At 43.6% G+C, this 6,980-nt stretch overlaps 1 long non-coding RNA gene across 1 annotated transcript in view; it reads left to right on the top strand.

The window, feature by feature from the left end:
* Positions 1-4,283, top strand: part of LOC106993933 (uncharacterized) — a 67,836-nt gene extending 63,553 nt beyond the window's left edge. Inside the window, exon 3 of the long non-coding RNA XR_001440312.3 lies at positions 2,903-4,283. This is a non-coding gene — a long non-coding RNA (uncharacterized LOC106993933). The remainder of the gene's footprint in view (positions 1-2,902) is intronic.
* Positions 4,284-6,980: the final 2,697 nt, after the last annotated feature.

The raw sequence follows: 6,980 nt of genomic DNA, 5'->3' as shown, positions 1-6,980 counted from the left end.
CATGTAGGTCATTTTCAACCTTTTGCTATTGCAAACAATGCTGCATTGAATAACATTTTGTAAGCATGTTATTTTGCATATGTGGGAGTATATCTGCTAGTTAAATTCTTGGGAGCGGAATTTCTGGGTGAAAGGATATGTGTGTTTGTAATTTCAAAGATTATTGCTAGATTGACTTCTCAGAGATTGTACCCATGTAACTGATAACTTCCCCCAGCCATGTAGGTGAGACCCTTTTTTCCTGTACCCTCCTCAGAAGCACCATCCCGTCTCTGGCTTCTGTCCATCCAATTCCCTTTCTCTAGAAGGTCCTGTCTCACCTTGTCAATCTGGTAAATGCTTATTCTTCAAGGCTCAGGTCAAAGGCCCCATCACAGCATACATCCCACTGGGTACTCTTTATGACTCATCTCTCCTTCATTGCGTAGTTAGGTCCTTGAGGGTGCAGACCATGGCACACAGTAGGGGGCCTCCCTAAATTTGTCTAGAGAGGTGCTGAAGGACTGAGAGACTAGGGCATAATCTCTAGGTCTTGTTCCAGTGGGGGTTTAGGGACTTCTGTTCAGTTTCTTGGATGGAGCAAGCCGAGTCATGGGCGCATCACCCACTTTTGGAACCCTCTGGCCTCTAAGTATTGGAACCCAGAAAAAAACCAAGTGCTACATTGCCCAGCCCCAGATGCCTGCAACAGATGGCATGGCATGTCTGAGGCTGGGGGTCTGTTCATCGCAGACCTGCACCTCTGTGGATTCTGACCTTTCAAATTGTTTTCTATTTAATCTGGGCTGGAAGACCTTGCTTTTTGTTGTTTTAAAATCTTTGCTCTCTTCCTACCCCACAAATGAAACTGTCATCCTCCAAATTACTATGATCTGGAAGGGCAGGAGCAGAATTAGGCCCCACAAAAGCACGTTAGGCGGGCAGGTGGGAGTAATCCTGTGTGCCCGAGGTGGGGGAGGGTGCAGCAGATGGCTCCCCAGGCAAGCCCTAAAAGCCAGGATTAAAAAGTAATTTTCAGCATGCTGAAAATGGGACTGCAGATTTGGGTCACTGCAATTAACTCTTTCCTGGCTACAGGCAGGGACCTTGTAGCTGAGAGGCGTTATCCTGTCGAGGGGAGGTGAAAACCCCCTTGGTTTCTCCTCCTTAGGCCTCAGGGAGAATAGCTCCTGGGTCTCTTCTTGAGAATGGAAGTCAGATCTGCAGGGTCTTCCACTTTCTGGAGACTAGCTTCCTGCATCCCCTCTGAAGATGGCGTCTGTTGGAGGGAAGTCCCTCCCAAGGCTGTGGGAGGCATTTCACCTCAAGGGATTTGACTGTTGTATCAGAGGCCTAAAGTGGCACCTCATTCTGTTATCAAAAGTACATCAGGCATTTGCCCCACAAAAGATGAGGTGCTTTCTTGCCAATTACTTCCTGTGCTAAAGAAACTACAGTTTTTACCTTAAATAGAGTATTTCAGTATCTGTTTCTGTCTCCGCTACCCCAACTGCCCAAAAAGAATTCCTTTATCTCAAAAGCCACTTCATTAAATCATCTTCCCAGAGGAATAATTTTATTTTTCATTCTTGAACTGTAGGATAGAAACCAATGGGTTTTCCCTTTTCCCTTTGGTTGCCAGGAAACTCGAAGCCTCAAATTCAAAAACTAATTCCATGACATCCCTTAATGCATTTTATTTTTCCCCTTATCTTGTTATTCTATTCTAATTCACACATTCCTTGGTCCTGATTTTATTTATCTGTTTATATTGTGCTATATTATTGAATGTATATCCTGTATATCAAATCCTTTGTGCAACTAGGTAGAGTATAAATGAGTAAATGCAGAAATAATTTCATACACAGATTAATTCGTTCATCTTTTAAAATAAGCTCCTGTTAGGTGCTTAATACTGTCCTTGAAAGACTGATAAAATAAAATGCATTTAAACATTTATCACCTATTATGTATCAGGTATTACACCTAGGACATTTTATGTCATCTATTTTAATTTATGTCCAACAATAATCTTATGATATAAACAATCACATAAGTTGGCATACATAAAGCATTTAGCCCAGTGCCTGGAAAGTACCAGAGAAGTAGTAGCTAGTCTTACTAGGTATCATTATCTTCATTTTAAAAAGGGGAAACTGTGATTCTGAAAGGCTAAGTTACACCGTTGCAAGAGTTTAATGAAAAAAAAAAAAAAAAAAGTACCAAGAGCATGGCAGATAGTAGGTGTGGCAGGCATTTGTTGTGTTTTTGGCTACCCATTGTACCTTGTTTCAGTAATAGTTCCTTCTTTTTCTTTGGGAAACCACTCCACACAGCATTTGTAGTTCATGAGCTCTGGACCAGGCTTCATTTTTCACTCCAGGGGGTGAGCAAGTGACTCAAGCATGGCTGACCAGTGCTCTGGATTCCCCTAGCCACAGCCGTTGGTTCAGGGGTGCGACTCGTGACCTAGATTGGTCCAAAGTGAAGCCTAGGATTTGTGTGAGTGTTTTGGGGAAGAGACTGGTTTTCCCTACCAGTGGATGGGAGCTTGACAGTCGGTATATGCAGCATGACATACACACGACTGGAGATTAGGCAGCCGCCTTTCTACCCTAAGTAGAAAGCCCACATGGCAATGGAGCCAACACCGAAAAAGTGGAGGCTAGAGGTGGAGAGAGCAAAAATGGGCCCTGAGGACATTGCTCAGCCCCCTGGAAGTCTACAAGGTCTCAAGCCTTGCCAGAAGCCTATAAGATCTGTTCCAGTGTTCCAGGATCATTTGATTGCTGAAACTATAAACTGTTTTTTTTTTTTTTTTTTTTGCTTAATCCTGTTTGAGTTGGGTTTCAGTCATTTACAAGTAAAACAAATCCTAACTCTTACAAGGCATTCAATAAGTTACAAATTTTTTTTTTTCTAGGGACAGGGTCTTGCTCTCTCACCCAGGCTGGAGTGCAGTAGTGCAGTCATGGCTCACCGTAACCTCAAACTCTTGGGCTCAAGGGATCCTCCTGCCTCAGCTTCCCAAGCAGCTGAGATTACAGGCACGCGCCACCATGCCCAGCTAATTTTTTGTTTATTATTTGTAGAGACAGGTCTTGCTATATTGCCAGGCTCGTCTTGAACTCCTGGCCTCAGCGATCTTCCCACCTTGGCCTCGCAAAGCACTGTGATTACAGGTGTGAGCTACCACACCCTGGCCCTCAACAAATTTTGGCATTTTTCCTTTTCCATTTAATGGGCTTGCCCAGTGGCATAGCTAGTAAGTGGCTAGTAAGTGGCAGCATCAATATTTGAATGCAGTTCTGGCTCAGAAGCCCATGCATATCATGGTCCCTGCCTATAGGAACTCGGACTGTAGTTAAGCTCCCAGACAGAGACAAATGAAACAGGTGGGTGATGAGTCAAGGCGATGACAGTGGGCCATTGGGCAAAAGCTGCCAGCGTAGTGCTTCTGGAGTGCCTTCACTCTGAACTCTCATCCCCAGAACCTTTGAAAGGTCTGGGAGAAGCACAGATGTAGATTTGCAGACATGCCAGCTGGTTCTGCGTGTTTCTATGCATGGAGCTGATGCTTCCTCTGCTCATTTAAAGAAGAAAGCTCGCCCAGAGCAGAGGCTGAATGAAACAGACACATCCACACCACTGGACCCTGATTCACCGTGTGACCTCTTTGGCTGAGTCATCTGCTCTCCTAAAATGAGCCGTCTCATCTGCAGAATGAAGGTGAAGCTTGACAAATGAGGTGCAAATGAGATCTCATAACTACTTAGATCAGAAAGTTGCTGCTGGATAGCCCTACCTGAGCAACTGCAGGACTTGATCTCTCCTCTCCGGCATATCTGAGAGTCATCGAGGGTGTTTGTGAATAAGTCCAGTCCTACACCATCTCCACTGCTCTGCAAAGACCCTCTGCTCCTCCAACTCAAGGTCTTGTGTGGCCTGCGCTGTCACCACTGACCAGACTGCCCATCTGTAGCACCGCCTGCCTCTGGGTATTAGTATGCTGTATCGCTGCCTTGGACCTTTAATGAGAAAGGGAGGTCCCTTCCCCAGTCCTGTTCTGGTGGATAGATTCAGGAGGAAGTTGCTTGCTTTTCGTGCCATGGTAAACTTGTAAGGAAAGAGGGACAGACTGCGAGCAATTGGGAGGGTTGGTGTGGCCCTGGGTCAGCAAGTTTTTCAGGGCAACGCCCTGCCTAGGGAAGTACACCAAGCTACTCACAGGAGGACGAATTACAAGTGTGGGAAAGATACTATTGTTACAGGCAGCACATTCGAATAAAATCATCCCGGTAAAACAGAATTCTGCCAGGGAGTTGCTCATCCAGTTTTGCTCACTCTGGGCAATGGAATCATACCTCTAATAATCAGCTAGGACCTACCCCATCCAGAAAATAAAGATGACTAAAAGATGGTGATCGTTAATATTTTAAAACTGGCTCTCCAGAAAAAATGTTTATTATAACTTTTATATCATTTATTATAAATTTTTAGATATTTTACAGAGAGAAAGGATGTTGTTATTGACTGAATGTTTGTATCCACTGCCCTCCCAACCAGTTCTGATGTTGAAGGCCTAGCCCCCAATGTGGCTGTATTCAGAGGCGAGAACTTTAAGGAAGTAATTAAGGTTAAATAAGGTTATATGGGTGAGGCCCTAATCTGAAAGGATTAGTGTCCTTATAAGGAGAGACTCCAGAGAGCTGGGTCTATCTCTCCATGTGCAAGTGTGTGCACACTGAGGAAAGGCTATTTGAGGACAAAAGAGAAAGCGGCCCATCTACCAGCTGGGAAGAGAGCCCTCACCACAAACCAAATTGGCTGAAACCTTGATCTTGGACTTTTGGCCTCCAGAATTGTGAGAAAATAACTTTTTCTTGTTTAAGCTACCTAATCCATGGTATAATATTTTGTTTTGACCATCTGATCTGACTAATACAGATGTGAAGCACCCAAATTACAAAGAAGAATCAACTATACAATGCCTTATCATAAATTTCACACAGCCAACTGATTCTCACAGTGCTTTTGTTGACCTTTGTTGAACTCTTGTTTCCGCAGCCGTAACTGTGGTTTCAATTCACCCATGATTTGACAAAATCAGACTGTGAATCAATGCTATCCAATTTGCCAAAGAAGGACTCACATCATTAACAAATGAGGATAATTCCAACATGAATGTCAGTTGATATTTTCGTCTCCATTAAGGAGTCAAATGAAAGAAAAACAACAAACATGTATCAGAATTTCATTTGCTAGTCAATAACATAGTGACTTCTTTGCTGAATCAGGTGGTAATATTTGAATGCTGGAAGAATATTGCCTTGATTTTTTTGGTACTAGTCACAATATAACAGTTATAGACACAACATGATTTTAAGTTTAATCTGCACTATTAACATTTTCTCCATCATTATCTGAAATCTATACAATCAACAGTTTCCATGGTGTAAATTCCACTGTGGCTGGTTTCAACCTACCAATGGTAAGTCATCGAATGTGGAGTGGGGAAGAGGAGATGCACCATCATATAACCTTTTCACCACATACATACAGTAGATGTAAATAACCTTAAGAGCAGAGATGATAATAAAATACAGTAAAATAATTAGGAAGTGAGGAGTGCTAAATATCTTTGTTTTTAATATAATTATTTTGTTAAAAGTATATATAATTTAATTTTTAATGATGGCTGTGTTTATTTTCTTTTTTTTTTTTTTTTTTTTTTGAGACGGAGTCTCGCGCTGTGTCACCCAGGCTGGAGTGCAGTGGCGCGATCTCGGCTCACTGCAAGCTCCGCCTCCCAGGTTCACGCCATTCTCCTGCCTCAGCCTCCGAGTAGCTGGGACTACAGGCGCCCGCCACCACGCCCGGCTAGTTTTTTGTATTTTTAGTAGAGACGGGGTTTCACCATGTTAGCCAGGATGGTCTTGATCTCCTGACCTCGTGATCCACCCGCCTCGGCCTCCCAAAGTGCTGGGATTACAGGCTTGAGCCACCGCGCCCGGCCGATGGCTGTGTTTAATAACTTGCTTGCAAAATTCCTGAAAATTTAACAATTAGCTCTTTCAAGCTGGTATCAGCTAGCTCTAGCACTCCGCTGTCACGTAGAGTTGTGCCTGGCTTAAACCAAACTTGGCAAAGAGAACTAGATAACCAGATCCATTTTTCAGCATATTAATACCTAATGAACTTTTTTTTTTTAAAGAGATTGGGGAATGTCTTAAAAAGAGAATATTTAAGAGAATTCTATGTTGCTCAGGCTGGTCTCGAACTCTTGAGTAGCTGGGATTATAGGCACCAGCCTCTGCACCCAACTCCTAATAAATTTTTAAAGGCAGATCCTCTTCCCTAAGTGATATGATTAGCCATGTGGCTGAGGGAGTAATTCTGGGCCTCTGTGGATCCTCTAGGACAGTGCTTCTTAAAGTGTGATCCTTGGACCAAAAACCTCAGCATAACACTAAGTTTTTTTGGAAATGCACATTTTAGGGCTCACTGCCAACCTACTGAATCAGAACCTCTGAGAACAGGGCCCAGCAATCTGTTCCTGATGTTTCTGGTGCCTGTTTCAGATGCATCATCAGGTTTGATGTTCCTTTCTGAGGACTATAGTTTGAGCAGCACTGCTTTTGGGTGTATCCCACATTGTTCTCCCCCCCTGCTGTGGGCAATAGAGTGTAAGCTTTCATGTTCAGAACGCTTGTTACTGCTTCCAGGTGTGCTCAAAGTACAGTGGTTAGGAAAGAGTTTTCATCAGTCCGTCCTTGTGCAAGGCTTCACCTCCATCCAATGGGCTTGCAAGATGATGCTAAGGTGCAGGTGCTCCTGGAAGTCTCGCTGACGCCAGGGCTCAGAGCTTATGTCATTTTTGTGCAATTGGTATTCTCCTGCACTGTGAATATAGCAGAGGCGGTTTAAATTGCTTTCCGTCGGGAAACAGGCTTTCTACTTGGACTGCGAGCTCAGTGTAGGTGCTCCATTTGTTCTGTCTT

Source organism: Macaca mulatta, chromosome 16 (assembly GCF_049350105.2).
Source record: "Macaca mulatta isolate MMU2019108-1 chromosome 16, T2T-MMU8v2.0, whole genome shotgun sequence".
In the NCBI taxonomy this organism is placed as follows: domain Eukaryota; kingdom Metazoa; phylum Chordata; class Mammalia; order Primates; family Cercopithecidae; genus Macaca; species Macaca mulatta.
Note: the sequence above shows the minus strand (reverse complement) of the source record. Positions and strands in the feature narration are given on the sequence as shown.